The sequence below is a fragment of the Phaenicophaeus curvirostris genome, chromosome 4 (genome assembly GCF_032191515.1).
Source record: "Phaenicophaeus curvirostris isolate KB17595 chromosome 4, BPBGC_Pcur_1.0, whole genome shotgun sequence".
Classification (NCBI taxonomy): domain Eukaryota; kingdom Metazoa; phylum Chordata; class Aves; order Cuculiformes; family Cuculidae; genus Phaenicophaeus; species Phaenicophaeus curvirostris.
The window spans coordinates 54,699,250-54,723,456 of record NC_091395.1 but is presented as its reverse complement, the minus strand read 5'-3'; the positions used below and the strand labels follow the sequence as shown (position 1 = coordinate 54,723,456).

Here is a 24,207-nt window from a genome sequence, read left to right as displayed (position 1 = left end):
CTTGTGTGTTCCCCTTAATTTTAGGAAAAAATCATTTTGGCAGAGGGGCACTAGGCATTTGCAGCTCCCATCAGCCTGTATTTAAGTAATTGCAGTATTTTTCCTACTTCAGCTAGCTAAATCAAGCATTTAAAAAACAATGAGATTTACAAAAAAAAGAAATCCATGATTAGACGCTGATTTTGACTAGATTGCATACTGCCAGTGTGCAGGTCAACAGACATGAAAGCTTGTGTAACCCTCCCAGTAGAAACACAGAAAAGAGAGGAGTACCTGAAATCCCACTTACCTTCAGATCTGTGGAGCTACAGGAGGGGCCAATGGGGTCTGTGCCACCCAGGATCCTGCCTAAAGGCAAGCAGTTTCCACCTTCTTTCAGATACTGGGTATAACACACATTTCAGCCTTGGAACTTCTTGTGCATAACCTGTACAGTGTTGGAAAATAAGTTCCTTATTATCTTGGAAGAGTAGAAATACATCTCGTATCTGCCAGGAGAGTGGCTAACTTTGGGTAAATAGGTATAACACAGAAACAAAGCAAAACACAGAAAAAGAAATGTTCTTCCTTTTTGGGGAAGACCACCAGAACCCAGCTGGTTGCAGCTTAGCTGAGTGGCTTATCAACAGAACACCCAGGCTTGCACCTCTTGTTTTCTGGCTCATCGAACATTGAGGTCTTCTGTGCAGTGTCACAGCTTCTTGGGGCAGGAGACAGTCCCAAGCAAAACAGCCTAAAAGTGAATGCAGGCTTCCCTTCATCTTGGGCTAAAGAGGGAACAGATTTTAGGCTTTGTCTGGTTGGTCAAAGCAATAGGCTGGCACACAGAAGCAGCCTTGTCCTGCTTTGAAACTTAATCTTTTATGTTATAATCAAGGACAGCAAGAGTGCAGCAGGACTACTATTTTTCTTAATTGTAAAACAATGGGAAAGAGGAACGTGAACATGACTCCTAATCCATTTAAGCCCTTCAGCCAAGTATTGGGCTTCTAATCTCATTGAAGGATGCTGGTTTAAGTCCTGTCCCTCCTCATAGTTTCCCTCTGTCTTAGTAGCTAAACTCTCTCACTCAGCTTTCCAGCTTTCTGAATCTATTTCTTAGGGGTCAGATTCCTCCCACACATTAAGCCTAAGCAGCAGGCTTGGGTTTCTGAATGCCATTAGGCTGCTCAATATTCAAATACTTGCTGCTGCAAAAGTGAGCACCCCAGAGCCCCTCACAATCTGTCCCAAAGTACCTCTATACAGTTTTACAAGACAAAATAGTTTCTGTAATAATGAGTCATCCAAATGCCAGATGCTGTTCTATCCTTTCACAGCAATACAGCAATTTAATTTCTTTTAAGGAACTGTATTTATATACCTATATATAAATAGGTATATTTATATATACCTCTATATATATAAATATAGGTATATATACCTATAGGTATATCTATATATACCAAACTTTCATTTATTCTTTATCTAAAGTGAGCAATAAATGGGCTCAGATGGGGTCCATATTTTTTGACACACAAGATTCTCAGAACAGGCTGTAGCTGAAAAAAAAGTTTTAGAGGGGAATTAGTCAGAAATTCTTTGTCAGACAAAGGTAAGCCGGAGGTCAGCTAGAAAAATTATTTTTATCAGTCATTTCCTTTGCATACACCTGGGGAATGTACAGCCCCTGACTTCATTTCATGCGGCCTGTGGCCATTCAGCTTTCTTCACATTATTAACAGATAACATCAAAATGTGAGTTAACATGTAGCCCGGAAAAGGCATTCAGAAGGCATTCAGGTTTCAGTAGTTCCCCAGTCCTGATTTCCCCATGCTGCATACTCAAACCCTGTAGTTTTAGCCATCTAGCAAAGGGAATTTAAAGCAAAAATGCACAATTACAATGGCATTCGTAAGCAGGGGGGACTATTCCAGCCCCAGATCAGTTTACAATCCTGAGATCTTGCCCTTTATCAAACACTTTTTGTGTGAGTCTATATGATACATCATAAAAATGGGTCTTTTAGGTCATTACCATTAGCAACAATCTGCATTATTTTATTTTGTTGGTTAAGGATTAAAATATTTGATTTAACATAAATATTAAGACTTCAAAATGACAGAATTCTGAAATCCATTCTTATGTCTTCTAATTAAACCAAAGACATCTTACTTTTTCACACATTATTTTTTGTGTAACATAAAATTGATTATGTAATTACCCAAACATGGCCTAGAGCTTTTCTATACTTTTGGTTATCAAGCATTTATGCTACAAATACAACCTACATCAAAGTTCTTGTACCCTGTTAAGGGTGTTCCTTAATAGCCCTTCCTTGAATGCCACATCACTGCAGGGAGAGCAAGGGAATACAATTTTTCCTGTGGTTTACCCTCTCATCCTAGTCACTGACCACCATTCCTTGCATTTTGGTGGTAGTCTCACGACTTAAAGGAAATGAAGTGATGCAGTCAGCGTGGGTCTGAATCATACTGTCCATTCTCAGTTTCAACAGGGAAGTTAAAAGCTGAAGGAGTGGTCACCACGATCCTTCCCAGGATGAGGCATTTTAACGTGTGCTTCTCCAGAAGGTACAGTTTGCATCACCATCCTTCTGCAAAAGAGGGACTTTTAAAAGGACCAGCTGTGTAGCACTAAATTCACTTGAAAACACAGGCCAATAACCAGAGGAGCATGAGGGAACATTCTCGTAAGATGTCCAGTCCAGCAGAATACGCTCTCAATATCACAAGTGTTTTCCAAATTGACTGTTAAAGTCTACCCCTATCGAGCTTTTGTCCCTGCCTCTGCTGCCCCATCATCCCCAACCCACAATCCTCCTGCTTGCCAGGGTAGGTGATGCTCAATTCTCAACTCAGCAAAGCCCCCAGCATGCTCCCAGGATGGTATAACCTCCATGTGTAGCACCTGCCCTTTCAGCAGCACACCAGTGCCATTTCCAGCTTCAGCAAGGGATATACAAAAGCACATTTAAGGCACATCCACATGTTGCCACTGTCACAGCTTTCACCACATGATACTGCCACACCAGCGTGGGTCTTACTTTTACATAGCATATAACAGAGATAAATGAAACCACCTCCCTGCTTTTGTGTTGCGGATCTGATTCCACGTGCATTTCAGTGCATGTGAGAAAGCTTCAAGACTAAAATAGACTTTTCAGCATATTTAAAGTGAAATACACACACTTACAAGGTGAGAGATGAAGTAAAAATCCAGGCACACTGAAGTTCTGATGAAAACAACATCCCAAAAGCAACAGGATCGTTTTCTGCTGTTTGTCTCCATTACTCCTTTGCCTGTTAGTAAATCGCACAGTGCTTCCTGCTGTAACAGCACATTGACTGCAGTATCTGAAGTTACAGGCTTAACCTTTTGGGCTGTACTTTTTCAAGGAAGACTTCCATCTCAGCAGGAATGTTCTCTGGGACACCTCAGCCAAAACAGTCAACAAGAATGAAATTAGACAAAAAAGAGGATTGCTATAAGCTGAATGTCTCAACTACTTCTCCTTTGAACAGAAGTTGTCACCCTTATGTTTTTGAACAAGGACTATTGATTGGTGACACAAGTGATCATTTAATGCAGGACACGTCCATGGAAACCTGAACTAAAGATCAGCCTGAAAAGCTCCCAGCAGTTTGCACATATTCATAGAAAACTTTAGGTTTCAGGAATGGTACTGTTGGAGCACAGCACACTTGGGACTGCAGGGGCTGGGGCAGAACTTCTCTACTACTGCAGAAATACACTTGGGAGGCATGTTTGAGAAATCACAAGAATTAACAGTCTGTGGAAAGCCAAAAATATGGTAGCCCTGAAAGGGCCTGACAAGGAGGACAGGTATCAGGAGAAAGGGGAAGGCAGCCCTACTAGGGTTGCCTCCAGCAGCATTCTGGGCTACAGCGCATCTTTTGACCAGGACATTTCTCAGCCCACTAGCCCAGCCACCATGGGCAAATACCACTGGATGCTGAGCTGGCCCACGGAGGCTGAGTCCAGCTTGGCAGGGCTCTAAGCTGGGTACACAGCCCATGCCATGCACAGCCCCAGGCAGGGGCAGCCCGAGCTGTTCCTATTTCCTGCCTTCCTCACCTCCTCTAACAATCTGGGGATATGTTAGCCTGACAATTCTTTTCTTACTGACCAGAAAACCTTTGGGAAAGTTTAGTGAAGGTTTTGTAAGTATACATTTCCTGGCTTGCAAAGTCCATTTTCAGCTAAAGCTAAAAGGTAGCAGGAATTTAAAAAAAAAAAAGATAAATAAAAAAGGGAAAGGAAAAGGGAAATCTCCTAAAGAGCTGTTGCAGAGCTTTGAAGTTCAGAATTTTATTTGGCCTTTCCATTACGACATAGCTCTCTGCTTAAAATAAGCATATCCAAAGCAGCTTTTATGCATTAGTTTGCTGGCACCCCATGCGCTGCTCCAGCGCGGGAACGCACACCTGCCCTCAGCTGAAATGAGTGGGACAGGCTCATCTTTAGCTCACTGCAGCCCGCACGAGGGGAAACACAACAGGGCAAACCTGTGGAGTTTTAGGAGGCTGTTTTGGATGAGAAAGGCAAGTGAGACTCCAGCACCCCCTCACCAGGCAGGGATGTAACCCCGAATCCAACATTGCTTAGGGTGAGAACAGCAGACCTCGTACAGCAGCTGAACCTCGCATAACTGTTTCCTTGAGGCTTAACGCCACAAACAAAGAAAAGATTTAGTAGAACATTTCCAAAGTACTACCACGTAGGCTCTGTCGGCTCTGCTTAGAACCCTGAGCTGTGACACATGCATTTAGATGATGCAATGTTAGTGCCAGTTCCTGCCAGGACATATTTTTTACAGTTTGCAGGTACATCAATATACTTTAAGGATTACAGCTGGGAAATACCTGGCTTGCTGATATTGCCTGTGTTAAATCTCTCCTCCTGCATAGGGAACACTCTCCTAACTAGTTGGTGGCAGCCAAACTTTCATATCAGTTTCAGAAACACCACACCCTCACCAAAATGATTCCAGGAAAGTCAGCAACAGGTAATCATGAGGTGATGCCTGCAAATACACCAGCATAGTTCCTCCACCGAGCATCACCCAAAACATCAAGGATTAGATGTCATTGCTGGGCAAAACTGCTTGATGTAACAGAGAAACTTTCTGCCAAACCCTTCCAGCGCTGTTTGTGGCAGGGGAGATTTAATTTCAAGAATATGCAAATGACATCATTCAAACACTGACAGGCTTGGACTTGGTTGTGGTTCTTGTAAGCAACTGTCCCGGAGGAAAAGGAATTATTTGCCACGTGTTCTTTCCCTTCTGCTTTTACCATCACTGACCAGGAAATGGTGAGCTCTAACAGGTTTTTTATGTAGCTTGCAGGTAAAGGGTTACAGATTCTAGGAAGTATTAAATGCAAACTTTAAAGGACTTTATTTTCATCTACAGTCACATGATGCCTTAATACCCAATGACACTAACTACAGCGTCTCATTAAGAGGTCATGCAAACTCCCAAGCTAAACAAGGCATTCTTACATATTTAACATTCAAATGCAGAAGCCAAGCTAAGCCATGGAAGATTGTAATCCGAAGAAAGCTACACTTCCTGATCTGCACAATAGCCACAGGTAGGAAAAATTCTTCTTCCTTTAAACTTGCAACCCTGTGCTTTGATAAGAAACTGTTTACAGGGCATATATTGCTGCCTCTTTCTTTTTAAGTTTTCAGAATAGTCTAATAGTTTTATGCTGAAAATATCCGATCTCACTGTTCCACCTGTTGCAGAGTTAGTATTGGTTTTATGCTCAGAAACACCGTTTGCTCAGCAGAAATGCAAACAAAATAATTTTTTAAGCCAAATCTGTTTAAAAAAGTATTTTTAAAGATTTATTAGTTACTGAAATGATTGTGTTAAAGTATATGGGGTGAATGGGAGTTAATGTGTCATCAATGTCAGAAACGAAAGGATTGAGAACTCCTGTGACTTTCCTTCTACCATGAATTGCACATTGTTTCAGTCACTTCACTCACAGTGTATTTTAACAGATGTGGCTTCTTCACCGAACATACACAATATCTGATTTCCCTTCCTAGAATTTAGTGCATGCAAAAAATAATTTTACAGAAGCAAATGAAAGGCAGATGGAGAGTATTACAGTGTTCCAAAAAGGGAGAAAAAATTACAAAACAGCGAGTAGAAGGAAAGTCAGTTAAAAGGCAGTTAATCAAAAATTTAAATTACATTAAAGCATATCCATTATTACATGCAGTGATAAAGTTTCACTGACAATTGCTGGCAATATTGCAGAAGTTCATTTCTTTTTAACTTGTGCTGAAGGATTTTTCCAGGGTACAGCAGTAGTGTTTTTATCACAAAGATCTTTTTTTCATCACAGTTCTTCTTTAAATTGTAATTGTTTTCAGACAGTGTTTTAAATACTCAGCACTTTAATCCCTTCATAGGAATTTGGTTAGATACTACATTCTACAGAGCTATATAATCCATATTTACTGAAAGATCTATAGTGCATCATAAGATTTCCACCCCCTGAGGATTCCCACTGCATAAAAGCAGCAAGCAGTATTTATTGTTTTACTCCTACAATGGTTGCAGGGTCAGTCCAAGCAATGTATTTTTTCCCGAGTTTATTCTGTAAAATCCATCTCTTTCTCTTCTTCCCGCATAATGCTAGGGGATATTAAAAAGAAGTGGAAAATACCTACAGCATCTTGCTTCAGATAAGCTCTCAACTTTCTTTGAGAGAGAGGGGGAAAAAGAAAAGCATCCCAACAAGTTTATGAGTAGTGCTTAAAAAAAATAATATTATCATTCACTTTCAGTGTGCTTATCTCAAAACACAGTACATCTAATGTTGAGATGGGCCAAGATCCTAGTATGGGCTAGCATGTTCAGCCTGAAAAAATACAATATTTTTTATCTAACTAATTGTATTCCTAACCTCCCAGCAGTGGAGCTCACAACCACACTGGTGGGAATATAGCAAGAAACCACTACGCTTCAAAAGAACTGTTCCAAATTTACTACAACTAACCTCTGAACTTAAATTATTTACAAAAATCTGGTTAGAAACTCTTGTAGATAAGGGGCTTGCTTATCAGCTAAGCTAAATTTAAATCTTAAGGGAGTGTGGGGAAAGCACCACCTCCCAAATAAATAGCCATCCTGTTACCCAGGCTTTCACGGAGGAGAAACATTTCACCTAACATGCTAGGAAAAGCCTGCCAAGGCCAGTCTCTTTTAAGAAATGTTTGTACAAATCGGGTGTGTCATGATAAACCAGCACTTAGTAGTTCAGTAGTTAAATTTGTTGAATGTTAATTACGCAAACTATTTTTGTAGGGTGGAAGGTAACACTAAAGTTACTCTGTGACCAGAAAGACAAATGGGCCATTGAATGAGAGGGAGCAGTAACTCCTCTCCTAAAGAAAGGAATACAAATGAGGTATTAACAGTCTAGTTCTCTAGCAGTTCAGATGTTCTTTATACCCACAATTTTACACTCATTACAGGAATTTGCTGTTTTAACCATTATTTTGTTTTTCTATGAATAATCTGACCTATTCTCTTGTTCTCTTGTCATATCAATGTACACTCAAATGTAATACAGTTTCATGGAGAGGACACACAAATCAAATACTTGCTGCTAATAAACAAGAAAAGAGAAGTTCTTGGAAACTGAGATTACTGGAAATCCAGGAGGAATTATTTGTTTTTTTTTTTCATTTGGATTTTGAGGGAAATCAAGAAAACATAAAAATAAGAATTTTGGAATAGTTTTTTTCTTTACCCCAAAATCAGAGCTAAGACAAGAACTGGTCAAAAGCCAATCTAGATCTTCAAAAATGCTTGCAAATCTCAGGAATCTTGTACTAGATTTAAGGCCAACACTGAAATTCATCAATCTAGTGACTTTTGGCAGCTCTAGATAAGAGGGAAGACGGGGAAAACCCTGCAAGTATAGGGAACTGTGGCTTCCTTGGAAAGCTGGGTCAATAGTGGTCACTGTGCAAGGTTAACATCTGGGAGTGCAAGACCCTCTCCAACCGCAGAGCTGTTTGTATCTGATCTCAAAGAAACAAACTTTCTTAAAGTAAGTATTTGCTCTGAGGCTTTGCTTGAACAAAAGCATTTCTTCACATCTTTCGGGAAGGGACGGTCTTTTGCTATGTTTGTACAGTATCTGGTTAAACACAGCCTCAGCATTGTCTACATCTTCCACTGATACCAGCTGACAAAAGGCTTGGGGTGGGGGGGATCACAACACAACTCGCTGAAACATGACAAAATATAGTCATTAAACATCTCTTTGGAACTTATAATTCTTCTGTCATGCTCTGTTTATCTAAGGATTATATACAGTCACCTGTCAGCAGAGTAGGCCTGCGATTTCCACAGAAAAAAGTGGTCATGGAGAAGGCACAGCTTCTGCAGAGCAAGCGGCAAAATCTCCAAAGCTCCTTAACCAGGAGCACCTCATTTAGCAATGTATCATGCTAGAGAAGCAAAACTTCACAGCCAAGCAATGATGCATGGAAATTGTTGATTTTTGCTGAGCAAGAGGGGAGTGCTGCCAAAGAGGATGTATTACTAAGAAGAATAGGTATAAAACACGACATAGTTTTACCTATTGAAACCTTGATATCAAAAATGGACAACATAAATGAGTTTCAGTAGAAAGGTCAAAAGGGATTATTAGAAAGGGGGAGGAAAGGCAGCAATTTTCCTGTAAGCTCTCCTCTGAGTTACTTTCACCTAGAGAAACTTTAAAATTCTATTAAGAGCTGAGTACATTGTTTGGAAACTAAACATTTCATCACTTCCAGAAGGAAGCCGGGGGGGGGGCGGGAAGGGTCAAGTTTTCTCTTCTGAGTGACGTTTTTCAGTCTGCAGTTTTTGTACAAGTTTATTTAACTTCCAGTTTTTCACTTTAATCATAGATGTTTGCTGCAAAGCCACAGGTACTTTGGGGCTAGAAAAATATTTCTGTTTGAATATTACATTATTAATTCACATAAGTTACTTTTCCATTTGGGGCAGGGATGAGTAAGCTATCTCCTCGGGGCTTACTTTCCTTGGTGTTAGCAACTGGGCCTGGCTCAATTTTGCATCATTTCCCCAATATAACAGTTAATTGTCTGATTTTACATAAATGAGGTCCAATGCCTTGCTATAGCAGGCAATCTGGTTTTCTAAAAGAGCTGAGTACAAGGACAAGAGTATCCCATGTTAAGATCAACACATTCCCAATGACTGAAGAGCCTTTCATCCTGAGGTCCACCTTAGGAACTTCTCATACAGGATCCAGAGGACACAGTATCAAACCCTGGCTCTGTCAACAGAGGCCAGGAGAAAAATGAATAGCCAGATGCAAGCTGTGCCAGTGCTACCCAGCACCCTGTTGTCAGCAGAAACATCAGCATGGCAGCAGCACAGGTTTGTCACAGAAGCTCTCCAGATGACATATCAAACCAGATTGTTTCACTTCTGCCCAGTGCCCATGCTCAGGACAGGTGCAACTGGATGTTAAGGCACTTTCCCCAGACAGGTTGTCATTAATGATCCTCCCTTGCAAAATACTTCAGTGCAGAGTCTCTGAAGGCATCTTTAAGGCAGGAGAGGCAGGGAATGTAACAGAAAGTAGCATGGAGCCACACTTCAGAGTCCTGAGGACCCACCCAGGCTGTGGGCCTCTTCCTCCTCTGATCACCTATCACTGTACTTATTGCAAGGACTGTATTCATTGATCAAACTGTATTCATTACATTCACTTCCCCCTTCATCCCACAGTCACTTTGCAACATTTAGCAGCAGTAGATTTGTAAGAGTCCAGCTTTATCTAACTCATTAAGCATCTGAGCTTTGTGCAATAGGCTAGGATGCAGAAAACATCACCTCTGCGCGGACACAGCCACCCAACAATTTCATCCTCTCCCTTCTGGGCTGCGCATTCCCTCCTACAGGTGCTGGGGTTCAGCAAAGCCTGCGTGACAAGGCACCTCCCAGCTCCAGGACTGTAACTTCCAGCCAGCCCTCGCCTGCACCTCCTCTTGCCCAGCTACCAAATCCATATTGCTCCACATTACAGGCAGTTTTAATTCCTTTTTCCTCCAAAAAGAAGTATTATCAGCTCTTACTCCTCTTATGGCCTACAAGCTTGATAGTGATTGCATTTGCATGATTTTAACACTACTGTTTTACATGTAGCTATTCTTCTATCCTTCTTTTATTAGAAGTAGATCATAAGTAGATAAGGTTTCAGGCAAATTCAGGCTTTTTAAGCAAGCTGGCAATCTTGCTCATTTAGAGGTCAGTGGAAAACAAGCAGTCACTGTCAGCTGTCGGGAACCTGAAGAAAGCTTTGTTAAGAGCGCCTCTGTCTTTATTTTGTATTTGGGTGTGGCATGGAAAAAACAATATTTACCATCTCAGTAGCTGTGCCCTTTGTGTATTTGTTTTCATATTCCCTTTCCCCATGTGAATTTAGCAGATGTTGCACGGCTTGATATCAGCCCTGCATTTCTGTTATCAGAGTATGTGTATGTCTCCACTGAACATTAGTAATTAACAGGCAATGTCTGTGCAGCAAAGATACAGATGCAACTGCCAGGCACTGTTTCAGAGGCAAATGTGGATAAAGACCAAAACTACCATAAGACTTCATTTGCAATGTAAATTAAACAAAAGCAAGAGTCATCAGCCCTAAACTGAAGGCCTCCAGGGGCCTGAGATACTATAGCCATGTGCAATGTCCAATTTCTCCCCTTAACATCTCTTTTTAAATTGAAATCACTTGGGAATACTTTCCGTTGCTTTGAATGAATGCATACAGATTGCTAAAAGGCTAATCCATATTTACCAATATACATTAAAAACTAATGATCAGTGCAATTATCCAATTAATTACCTTCTATAAAAACATTTCCATTCATTTTATGCTTGTATAGAGTACAAACATATGGATTTGCTAATGCACAGATGATCAAAAAACCTTAATGACAGTTTATCAAAACAGAGCAAAGCAAAGGACAAAGAGCTAGATGCTAGGGAAGGCCAGCTTGCTCCTTTCACAGCCCAAATATTCATCAAACCACAGTCCTAGCTTTGTTTCATTTCTCTGCCATGCTTCCACAATAAAGCTTTACAGTGGCACTACTGAAATCAATGTGGCTGGACTCTCCTCCTGAGAGAGTGAGAGAGCGCCTATTTAACTCAGCGTGTATATTTTTACCCACATTTTGCATGTGGGGAAGGCCATGTTTGAGATGCAAGGAGCTAAATCAGCCCTGTGGCTCCGTGCAGGAGGCAGAATTTGAATCCAAAGTCTCCCAAATGCTCTAAATGCCAAACCTGCCCCTAGAGACCCACACACCCTTTAAAAATCCAACCCAGTGTCAGTAACTTTCCTGTTATGGGGCAATATGTCAGACTTGACAATAAGAAAAGTTCTAGTGCACAGGCAGCAGGTATTTGCTTTATGATAGAGCTACCTGAGACACGCCATTTATAACCACGACATATGTTCTTTGCAACGAGGAGTGCTGCTGGAAATGAAGAGCCTGTTGTTAGCATACCCATGAGCTTCTCCAATGTCAAAATACAGTCCCACAAATCAGATTGAATTGTGCAATTTTCATTGATAATTTTGGTGAATACCACCCATTCTTTTGCACTGGATCAAAAGAAAAAAAAAAAGAAAGAAAGGAAAAAAAAGGATTACTAAACTGGCTCAATGCCAGACAACACTAAATCTTTTAAGACAATGAATACTTTTCTATAGCTTTCAAGTTTTGTTCTGCTGAGAGACTGAAAAAGGTTGCAAATACAATCAAGATAAGCAATTCAATAATACAACAGAAATGGAGCTGTATTTCACTGCTATCTCACCATTACCATATCCTAGCCACGTTTGGACCTTTTTAATGTGGCAGTTAATACTTTGGATCTGACTTGTGCTGAGAAATAATTATTGTAATTATAACATAAAAACTCTTTGCTCTGGTTCATAAAATCATCGTATTTAATCATTCCCTTAGCCACCCATCACCATGCAATGTCTGTGAAGCATATTGATCTAAAACAACCAAATGGAAAAGTTCACAGGCACTCTAAACACCTCTAGATTAAATTATCTCTATGCTTTATACATTAACCTAAGTGCTGTTTTTAAAAGAAAAGCAAAAACCCTTTGATTGAAAAGGAACTCATGTAAGAGAAAATGGTCACATGAAATAAAAGGGTCTTTATTAAGGTATTGTATCAGTCCTTTTCTTGAAAATTTTTGAGTGTGACATTTAGTCTTCTCTGTATTTTTCTGTTTTAAAAAGGTTTGTTATCCATTTTCACCGTACTTTGTACCTATGGCCCAAATAATCCTCTGCTTTTCTACTCTCTTCTGACATAAGTTAACAATATTACCCTTTTGCTCACAAAATAAACTCCACTCCCACTATGTGTCATTCTCCTGTGTATGCCTTAGACCAAGCACTGTGCCCTGTACACAACCTTCTGATTCTCAGACCTGCTAGCAGCCATGAATTTGGTCTGGAGGCCAAGTTGTTAATTCATGATGTTCTCTTCCAGTTTTCTCAGGAAAATACATGTTTTGGCAAAATTATGAATTTATAGCATGTGCTTTGTGGGTCATACCTACTCCTCTGTGTAGGATTCACTTTGGGCTAGCAGTAACAAACCAAGAAGATAACTCTTGCAATCTCAATCTATTTATATAAACAGATGTCAGTATTTTTTCCTTGTGATTACATTCCAATTTGAAGATCCAGTTATAACTTGAATTCTTCCCAAGAGATTTTCCAGTCTGCCAGCAACACAAAATACATTTTTTTTCCTGTTTCAACCTAAATTTCTTTTGAAACAAGGAAACCAACATCTACTCTTTCTTCTGTGGGTTCTGTTTGCCCTTCAAGGACCCAAAGTTTCATGCTTTCCTCCCAAAGCTTTTGAGTTGCCTTACCCTGTTAAGCTGCCAAACATGTTAAATTGCCTTTGTCACACCATTTTGAAGTCTGTAAACAATCAATTATTCTAAATTTATGAAATTCTTCTCCATTCTTTCTATCATTTCAGCTTGATGTAAAAAGACAAAGCTGCAAAAAACTGTTTCATAAGGCCAGTATCTGCGATGAGCCCCAGTAGCATGGTTTATTGCAAATCTGAGGTTTGCACTGCTGTAACAGCTGCATTAAATGAGCGTTAGGATAAAGTAAACCTGACTGAATTTCTCTAAAGTACATTTAGGGCAGATAATCCAGTAGTGGTATGCTGTCTGTGCTACAAGGCTTTTATTGTTCAGTATCGTGCTATGAAAGAGCCTAGATTTGCATGTTCTACTCTTGACATGAAATAAAGTTAATCGTAGACTGAGATTTCTTTGTTCAGTAAAACAGATTTTTTTTCTGGCCTGTGCAATTCTACTTTACCTCACATTCCTATAGCCTGCAATACTCTTCTGTTCGCAGATCTCACTGTGCAGCACGAATGCAGTTGAACAGCTTACCCAGATACTGCCACAAATTCCCTAACCCAAGGACTGAGTCCATCAAGAGCCACCTGTTTTCTAGGTCTGGCCTTCTGTTTCCCAATCTGTGCGAGTCTCTATTGTTACCCTGCAGGATCTGTACTTTATTCAGGTTGTTTTGGTTTTCCTCATCTCCATGGCACCCCTGGTAAGGAGCATAGTATACAAAGCTAGCATAAAAAAAGCCCTTTGTGCTCCAGGAGATATACAGGGTTTCTTGAACAAAGCTGCTGGAAGCTTTGCAAAAGAAATTATGTCAGTAAATATAGTTCCCCCCAGAAGAAAAAAGCCATACTCCCTTCTCCCATGCAAATGGAAAGGTTAACTCCATCAAGCCCTGTAGTTTTGGGAATCCTTCATCCTCACAAGTTCCTCATCACCCAGCTCTTGTATCTCATTTCACAGAAGGAAAATTAAGCTTAAATTGGCAAAGCCTCCACTCATTTATGCCAAGAAAAGCCCACACAATTTGGAATTAATCAAATAGTGCAGAAATCCCCTCCCACCTTCCACATGGAGCCCAATCTCCAAAAATCTCTGGAACCTCTCTCTAGGTTGGTATTTGAAACAAGCCTGTTGGCAGAGCCAGTTTCGCCCTCCTCCCATACCACCTTCCCACACAGAGAGATTTTTTTGCTACTTTCCTCCCATGGTAAAAATAGCATACCTACGTGGTAAATGAAGACTAGAGCATCATAAAGCCTAGAAAATCTTGTCCCCGCTGAGCCAATATACTTTTCTCCAACTAAGAAACACACTATTTCTAGTCCACTAAAAAGCAACATAAGCAAGAGTTACCACCCGTGTCAGTGAGCCCTTTTGAAAGGTCTGGTAACAAAGACATGCCAGAAACAGAGACTGGGCTTCACCTGTCTTCTTCCTCCAGGCATTTCTTTTGCTTTCCAGGGGGCCTGAAAATCTCTTCATGGAAGCAAAGATTTCAATTGATTGCCACAAAGCTTTCCCTGAAAGGCCTTTTTGAAGTATTCAGGTAAAATGCCCGGAAGACTTTGAAACGTTTGTTATTCACAGCGAGCAATTACCTAGCTTCCACTATACTTCAGGGCTTTTGCCTCCTCCTCCCTTCCTGCAGGATTTCAACATATAAAAGGCTGTAGGTGCTTTGCCTCTGGGTTACCTTCAGGTTTTTGCAGCATTTCCTTGTTTGTGTTACAGCAGCATCTACAGGCACCAGAAGTGATAAAGCCCTCATTCCTGTAGGCTGTCACAGACACCTAGTAAGACATACCTGATTTAAACACTTACAGATTACCCAGACAGTTCCATACTGGATCCAGGCTTCTGACACCTGATTGCTTTAGGGAGAATAAGGAAGCATAACCCAATCCAATCTTGCTTTTTATTAAAAAATACACTGTGCCTGATAAATAAATGCTCTGAGTTTTTATCCCTTTAGGTTTAGGAGGCACTTAACTACAGGTATCTGCAATCCCAAGTGACGGATGACATCAGGAGGCTATTATACAATGTGTGGCGGCCACTGCCTCATGTGGCCATGGCAGCAGTGGGTTCTGGTGTCTGCATGAGGTGGACTCAGAGCTCACCCAGAGCTCCTCAAGGCAACACCAGGTCTGTGAACCTTCAGTTGCTTTGGACAATTTAGTTGTCAAGCTGCCTTGCTTAGCCAGAAGAGTACCTGCCATGAGCATTTTCCTGTCAGGAGAATCAGGACTTCGTATAGTTATACAGGTTTTCCAGGGCAAATTCATATATATAACAGGCACTAATATCCCACACAGCTGGGCAGGGCTTTTGTGAAATGTCCTGCTGTGATGTGGCACTTGACCACTGATGGAGCTGGGCCGGACATGTGTCCCATAGACAGGCAGCACCAGCAGGGAAGTCACAGACAGACTGCTGGCTGTTAGTCAGGCCTCTTTATCACAAAGCTGTCCTCCCCAGTCATTGTTCCAACCAAACCACACAAGTAATTGACTAATATAAATTTTTGCCATCTGTTTCCTTCTTCATAGGCTTTGCCTATGGAGACAACCTGAGTTCCCAGCGTTCCACACTTTTCAACTCTGTAAAACTTCCTCCTATCTGAAACACGAATAAAATGGGGGGAAAAGTAATATCAGGGGATCTTTCAAAATAGCTTGATCAGCCTAGCTTTGTTTCTTTTGTACAGCATTATGCACAATGTATTCCTTTCCAGAGGCAACAGCAGTGAAGAGTTTTCACTCCCTTCTGCCCGCACAGGCTGCTGCAATGTTGTGACAATGTCACAACAGTGCAAGCACTGCAAATGGAACAGGAGGCATGTTTTGAAAACTCCCTTGTCGGTTTCTGACCACTAAATACCACCTGAATAAGGAGAGTCATTTGTTAGAGAAAGAAAGAAGAAAATATGCAGAGAGCTGCATCTGTCTTTTCTTTCCTCTAGGGAACCCCCTCCTGCCCCGTATTGTTGGGGGCCACCAGATGCTGGGCTCAGAGCCAGTGCCCAAGGGGACACATTTGAGACACCCTCAACTGCAGCTGCCTTAGGACAATGCAATGGTTTCAGCCAGCGTCAAGGTCTCTGATTCACAGTCTGTCACCTTATGGGCTCAGATTAAGCTCTAGCTACAGCAGACTGGGGTTTATTTTCAGGACTTTGTTCACTGTGAATCTTCAAATATACTTTTCTACTTTTGAATACATACAGCACAGCACAAAGAATAGGTGAGAAAAGGGCCACCTTTTGGCGGCTGTTCAGCATTACAGAAATTTAGTTGTGAAAGGAACTATAACACAAGTCTCTCAATGTGTCACTTTGCTGGAAGAAAGCTTTGCCACAGGGAAAATAAAAATATAAGTTTGATACATTTGAAAGATTTCAAGATATAACATGCCAGATAGCACAGAATGAAAAAGCCACCTTTTCTTTAAAGGACAAGAATACCTTATTCCTTCAGACCCCTTCCTCACCTCATAACAATGAGGAGCATAGACTGAAACCCAATCAGATAGCAGAAAGGTTAAGAAAGCACCAGCTACATTTTTATGCAGATTTGTCAGTCCATCCTATCTGAAATTAATTCTCTTTTACACAAAGAAGGCAGGATTTGATAGAATCTAGCAGCTATCTGGGTCTCCGTCAGCAACTGAACCACTTCCCTGTCGCTTCACCATCTCATCTTGCCAGCACTGTGATCCAAACTGAGAAAGAAGCTTGTTTTTCTGGAAATCAAACCAGCAGCCTGATAAGGAGTGGAAAAAAACTAAGCCCTGATATTTTTCCCAGGGGTACAAGAACCCCAAAACTGTCTCAAAGAGGGGAAAGACCACCACAAAGATGATCCTATCAAGTTTGCAAATAAATACCAACACCTGGCAAAGCCCTAGGAAGCCATTCTCACACCAGGGCACTGCAGCCATCTCTCAGCACAGGAGATGCAAGAAACCTGTATTAAACGCCACAGTGGCACTGTTTCAGCTCCAAAATCATTGCTCAGAGCAACTAATTGAAAGACCGATATGCACACAGCTCAAAAAAAAAAAGTGTGGGGTTGCACTGGCATAATTCAGCTGAAGCAATTTTGTACATAAGAATGATGTACTGATTTAAAATCTGTATTAGTTTACTCTTGCTTTACAACAGTGCTGTTTCTGTGAGCGAACAAGGCTTCAGTCTTAAGTAGATGCTTGGACTGTCAGTCTTCTAGGAGTAAATTAAGGTATAAGTTGCAAGGACAAAGTAATATAATGCTTAAAGAAAACCCAACAACTTCTATTTATTTCGAAGGCTTGGAACTTAGAACAATCACTCCATAATCTTATGCAAATGTTGATGTCGTCAATGCATTTTAAAGCAGCTTTTAATAAAGTTAAATAAAGAAAACAGATGCTGCTGAAGAAATCCCCAGTAAGAATTTCTATTTCTAGATAAAACTGCTTTACATGTATAATCAATTCTGCTAACTGTGAGATGTGATCCACACTACTGAGTTAATAGGTGTTTCGTGAGAGCTTTGTGTCATTTAATATGAGCAGTCAGCACAAAGAAAATTATACAAATTTAGAAGAATGGGCCTATAAACTCTACTTCTTCTATTTTAAAAAAAAGTATATAAATTGCTTATATATATAAAGTTATACTCAGTAGCACTTGTTCTAGGCTGCAATGGAATTTACTTTCCTTCTAAAACGTTGCATCTGCCCTAATCAAAAAAAGTCTTTTCTCAGTTTTCTTAGCTCAGATGAGGATACACACGAGACAACCATTCAGGGAATATTTTCTATGTTCAAACTGTCAGTCAACGATGCAGTAACTCAAGTCCCACCCAAGCCATAACAGGATATTAAGAAAGTTAATTAGTATCAGTGTGGAATTCTGTAGCAGAGAGAGAGAGAAGAAATAAAAATTAGGTCAGTCGAATTGTGGTAGCTTGTCTGAAAAACATCTTTGCTACTCACTTTGAAAGGCTGTTAGAGAACACATTAGGGAAATGTTTTTCATTTTCAAAATCATCTTTGTTACTGCCTCCTTTGCTCAGAGGACTTTCAAGATCTTCATCTGTGCTATTGCCTGCGCTGCTTGGAGGACTCACTGCTGATATGCCCTGAGCTTTTACTTGGCTGCAGGATGAAAATATTGCTAGCATTAAAGCTAGGAGTTTCAAACGGACCAGGAGATGCTAATTTCAGCAGGATTTTATGTGCCTGTTAGGCCTTTATGTGGACATTAAGATTTATGAAAAATGCCTAAGATCCTCACCCAGAGGAGGTGCCCTACTGCAGTCTGGTCTTGGTCTGTTTTATGCAGTGTGCTGCCTGCACATAAAGCAGAAGGAGAAAAGGGTAGAGCTGTCGACTACTTTGGCAATGGGGCTTTCTGGCTTTTGGGGACAGCTTTACACTTCCCTCACACAAGCTTTACACTTCCCTCACACAAGCTTTACACTTCCCTCACACAAGCTTCAGGAAAAGCAGTAAGCCTTGTACTAACACTTCACCTCACTGATTCCAGCTCCAGCCATAGCTCTCCAGCATTAGGTGGTCCAGGAGAGATACAGGTGCCTCGAAGCTGGGAGCCAGACTTGCCTGGACTGCAGCCCCTATCCCCTAGACATGGCAGGGGTGTTCGTGCTGTGGGTGCAAGTTTTTCATTATAAATTGCAAAACAAAATAAACGTGTCATTTCGAGCATATACCGGTTACATTGATTACTGGGCTACATGATTAAGATGGGCTACATAAATGTCCACCAATCATAAAATAAGGGTCCATCCACTCAATACCTGGTCCCTGAGCAAGAGGAAATCCGACTCCTCTGTCTCAACAACAACTCATTTTCAAAAGGAGGATATACTCTACCAAAAGCAGGAGAAAGAAGCAGCAGCAGCCACTGTGACTCACTTGTCTTTCTAACTGGAGGAAGAAATGTTATTGAAATCTATCTTTGATTGGTAGCGCTTTCTACACACTAACCATTAGCAAGCTGGAAAAAATAAATAAATAGATACGCACATAACAAAAGTTATGGGGAAAACCTGATCCCAAGCCTGCTAGCACTGAATATTCAAAAAGTCATCTGAAGCACCTCTATTCCACATCAGTTTATTCTTTGTCAGTGTAATATTCACATTATTAAGTATAATGAACAAGTAACACTGAAGCTAAGGTCTTAAAAGCTGAATATGTTATCCAAATATATACATGAATGGTAAGCACATTGGGATTCTTTCAACCACAAATCTACATAGAGACAGTCACTTCAAATGTTGCAATAGAAGAGTCATGGTCGACTAATTATAGCTCAGAACAGTTTGCTGCTACATCTACTCAAAAAAAAGAAAAGAAATACCATTCATCAGAGTTCCTCAACTTTCATAGCTTTCAGCAAAACACATTTCTTACCCCTCTTAGCACAATCTTTACTATTAAGCCATTTATATAACTTAGGTTTTGACTGAATCGCTAATCTTCTGACAAAATTATAGACAAAATGTGTTTCCTCAAGGGATTTTTCTACTTACAGAATCAGTCTGATATCTTCCCACTGTCTAAATTATTGCCTGTGATTTTGTGTCATCCATTTCCACATCCTCAAAAACATGAATGGAGGGAAATCCCATTTCTACAGGAGGCACCCCATGGCTCTTTGCTGAAAGAGCTAATGTGCTTATGACAGTGCATTACACTCTTCAGAAACCTTCACAATTTTTGTAGCTAAATTAGATGTTTCTTCGTCATCACTGCCAGAAAACAGAGACAAGGAGATGACTGGGCACCTAGGAATACGCTTATAGGGCCAAGTCCTAAGCAAGACAGTTGGGGATGATGATTTACTTTTTCAGTCATCCCTACATAAGAGCCAAAAGGAGGAGGATGTTGAGGCTCTGGAGTATGTCCAGAGAAGAGCGACGAAGCTGGTGAAGGGGCTAGAGGACACGTCTTATGAGGAGCGGCTGAGGGAACTGGGGTTGTTTAGCCTGGAGAAGAGGAGGCTGAGGGGAGACCTTATTGCTCTCTACAACTACCTGAAAGGAGGTTGTAGAGAGGAGGGTGCTGGCCTCTTCTCCCAGGTGACAGGGGACAGGACAAGGGGGAACGGCCTCAAGCTCCGCCAGGGGAGATTTAGGCTGGACATCAGAAAAAATTTTTCACAGAGAGGGTCATTGGGCACTGGCACAGGCTGCCCAGGGAGGTGGTTGAGTCACCATCCCTGAAGGTATTTAAGAGACAGGTGGATGAGGAACTGAGGGCCATGGTTTAGCGTTTGGTAGGAATGGTTGGACTTGACGATCCAGTGGGTCTTTTCCAATACAGTGATTCTGTGATTCACAGGAAGTTGTGATGTTGAAATTGGGCTGATGAAGATTTTTTCAATTATAAAATGCTGCCAGGTATAACTTTAATAATAATTTATGAAACTATTAAAGTCTTTTGATTAGAGCTGTTGCACATCGATAAATGAAAAAAATGTTCTCTTACAACAAACACAAAAACCTAGCACACCAGTCACCCAGTGTGTGGCATTGTTTGTGAATTCCCCAGAATTACTGATGTTAGTATTGCACCAGTAGAGTCAAAAGTGTGTGGAAATTTTTAAAGCTAGAAAAGAAACAGCATTTTTAAACTGAAAATTGTTATTGATATTCTTGTTTTGGAGTGAGTGTTTTAAAATAAAAGATTGTGGATCTTGTCAGGATATGAGCATGATAAGGAAACAAAGAGAGGTCTAAGAATTTTTCCTGACTAAAATAGGCAGAAGCTTGCATTCTTAACACTCACCCTGAATCTTAAGTTCCAGATAAATATTCATAAATGCACCTACCGCAGGTCTAGTAATGTTGTTCTGAAATCTAGAGGGCCAGTTCTCCTTGAAACCCCAGACAGAGGCAGGCTTTGGGCAGCATCACAATAGTGAACGTGGCAAAAATCAAATATAAGTTTTAAAAACTTAAAAGTTTTAGTAGAATTTTCAAACTCAGAGGCTTAAGCCATGTTTGATGTAATGTAAAAGGTGCACCAGCTCCCCAAGGGGTGTTTGTGCAACTTCTATCTGATGCCAACTACAGACCTGAGCTGGGGTCTGATCCTGGCTGACAGTTTCTGTGTCTCTTTGCACATATTGAGATAGAATTAAAAATACAAGTAAAAAATCAAACAATACAGGGAAAATCCTGATGATCCATTTCAGGGACAGTTTTAAAAAGACTAGGCTTTTTTCCTTCTTCCCCACCCCGAACAGAGTGGCAGAATAAATCTACCTTATTCATTTTTTTATGTATTATAATTTTATTCCAAATCATGGAAAACAGACAAAAAACACTCTTTTTTTTGTTTTCCCCTAGAGTTTTCTGTAGCAGCTATTATTAATGCCTTTGTTAAGCAGAACTCAGTGGAACCAAGTAACCAGGAGCTATCCTGCTGCTCCTTTATGGCTCTGATCTGGATGTCCAAAGAACAAGGGATTGCTGCAGTCATTGGCTTGCCACCTGCCTGAGGCATTCATCTGTATCTAGCACAATGATGCTGGAAAGCATTCATGAGTAAATACACAATAACATCTGTAAGATTACAGCAGCTGCAAAAGGTGTGCGTATGGCAGTTTCTCTACTGTGTGCTTCCAGCATAAGCCAGACCCATAAATTAAATTCATGATCTTGTCCTGCTTCAAAAGGAAAAACAGAGCTGATTTATGGGCACTGACAGCTGCAGGAACCTGAAGCTCATTTTCCTCACTTCCTCCCCTTAATTAATTTTTAAGCATCTGGGTAGGTTGATTTCTCAGATTCTGATCATACAAAAGGCTGTACATCTTCATCTTCTAAAAAGAAAGAAAAGGAAGCTGCTCCATGCAGAGCACTGTCTGTTAGGTTGTCATGGTTTCTCAGTGCAGTATGAATAGTGTTTACAGGAACACAGGAACTGCGTACCTGAGCATCTCTGTGCCCAAGCAACTTGTAGGATGAAGCTATAAATTTTCCCACTCCTAAGACGTTTCGTATCTAGTCATTATTTGTCTGCCCTGACAAGATAAACTTTAAAATGAGAAAGTGCTACCTGAGGAACAATGTAATCTACTTCAACAAAAGATTCTCTTTAACAACAGACCCAGGGAAATTCCCAGAAATGCCACCTTCTAGAGGGAAGATAAATGTCTCTGTGTTGCCACAGCACAGTGATGCATGCAAATAGCAATATACCACAATAGACCAGTATGTTCTTTTCTTCTAGGTTCTTTAAACAGGAGACGGATTACTAGCATTTTGGGCTGAAATCTGAAGGTAAGCGATCAGAACTCATCTAACACTCAAGTTAAGAACAAGAAACTGTTACACAGCAGTGGAAAGTTTTCGATGCTAAACTTTTACCCTGGGCTTCTGGGAGTTTTTTTACTAATAAAGAACTATACAAACATAGACAGAGTATATTGACACTACATCACCTGCCCAGCAGAGCCACATGCTGCTGTTGCAGATACTGCCAATAACAATCAAATTTTCCCATGCATTAATAAGCTAAACCTGGGTGTTAGGTGTTTTGTACCATGCTGTAGACCTGTATTGACCTCTACAGAGTAAAACACTGGGCCAGATGAACTCTGGAGCTCCCATTGATTATTTTATGATTCTGTATGACAGTTCATTAAACGTAAGACATCTATTTTGTTGTGATTACAAGTCCAAAGAAAGCCTGCTAGGAACAAGAGCATTACCATATGAAACAGCTCATGATCACTAGCTGCCAGGAAGAAGTAGTAGCCAGCACTGTCTACAAAAGTGTCAGAACAGACAGAATATAAAAATATTTCTTTCTGCCAGTGACCCAAAGGGGCCTCACTGAAAGACAACTACAGCTAAGAACCTGTATCTAAACACAAATGGGCATGTGAGAGGGAACTGCAACATCAACTAAACAGCGCTATCCAAAGCTGCCTTAGCTAACAGAAAGGTGGTAATTCTTCAGAAATCTCTTGTACATAATTGAATACACAACTTCTTACAGTCCACCACACCAACAGTTCATGATATTTTCAATTTATGGTAATATCAGCAAAACTCACACAGGTGGCAACTGGAATTTCAGCCCATGCATCCAGCAACTTGTAAAACCACACAGCTCTTCCAGCAATTACTGCCTATTTTCAGCTGTGGATCAACATCTCTCCATTTGTCAGCTTGTTTTTACCACTTAGGAGACAACCTGTACATTTTCCTTTATTCATCAGTCTCTACAGAAATCAGGGATATTGGTCAGATCTCAAAGATGTTTCCGAGGACTGTAATGTTCAAGAACAAGCATACTGATAAATATATAAAAAGCCTTGTAATCCTTGTTGAATTCAAGAAAGACTGACAAAAAACTAACCTCAACAGGATTATATTTCCTATGTGCTTTTTGTAAAGAAAGCTGACTGTTCATTTCTCTCCCTCCTCAGTTCCCCCAAGAAATCAAGACAGCTATAGTTACCTACATTTTTACTTCTCATCTCTATAAAGCCTGGGGTAAAAGCGTGCAGTTTTATAGTTTAAAAGATTATTCCTTCACTCCAAGCATTCACATAAATTATTTAGGAATTTCAAATCCAGCTTTGATTTCACAAAAGTTCTCCCTTTCACTACCTTGCAACAAAATTTTAAAGGCTCTGGTTCCACTTGTAGCAAGGTCAGTCACAGTTGTACCATCCACATGCAGTGGGCTTACATTTTATACAGTATTCCACATACAAAAAGCATCTCAGTTTGCATTGCACAAAGAGCACATTAATACAACCACACGTAAGCAATTGTAGTGAAACACATAGGCAGAAACACATAGAATGCATGGAAATTGGAAATTTGTTCTACTGAAATTTGAATTGAGATGAGTTGAACTGATCAAAAAGGCACACAGATCCCCGCTAAAAATCAACAAAGTTTGCAGCAGAGAAAACTATCTGGGCAATACCATAAAGCACACATGGGGCAGGACCAAGACTATTAGAAGGGAGGGAAACAGTGAGGGGAATGCAAATCTCAGGGTATAAACTAAAACCACTGTTCATAGCTGAGCATTTTCTGAAACTTTCAGGGACAGCCTAGAGTTCTCATACTTCTGACCAACAAAGTAAAACAAGTAATGTCTACAACCAGCTGATCTTCAGATCAGCTTGGAAGACCAAGTTATGAATTCTGGAAAGAAAGAGATAAGCCCTGTATTGTT

At 40.5% G+C, this 24,207-nt stretch overlaps 1 protein-coding gene across 3 annotated transcripts in view; it reads left to right on the top strand.

The window, feature by feature from the left end:
* The first annotated feature begins 5,172 nt into the window (after positions 1-5,172).
* Positions 5,173-24,207, top strand: part of C4H4orf19 (chromosome 4 C4orf19 homolog) — a 42,041-nt gene continuing 23,006 nt past the window's right edge. For 2 of the 3 annotated variants that reach the window (XM_069856164.1, XM_069856162.1), the window contains exon 1: positions 5,398-5,619. The gene's annotated coding sequence lies outside the window, so the exon portion shown is untranslated. Of the gene's footprint in view, positions 5,339-5,397; positions 5,620-24,207 lie in introns of those variants that run through there. The other variant, XM_069856163.1, reaches the window with a different exon arrangement.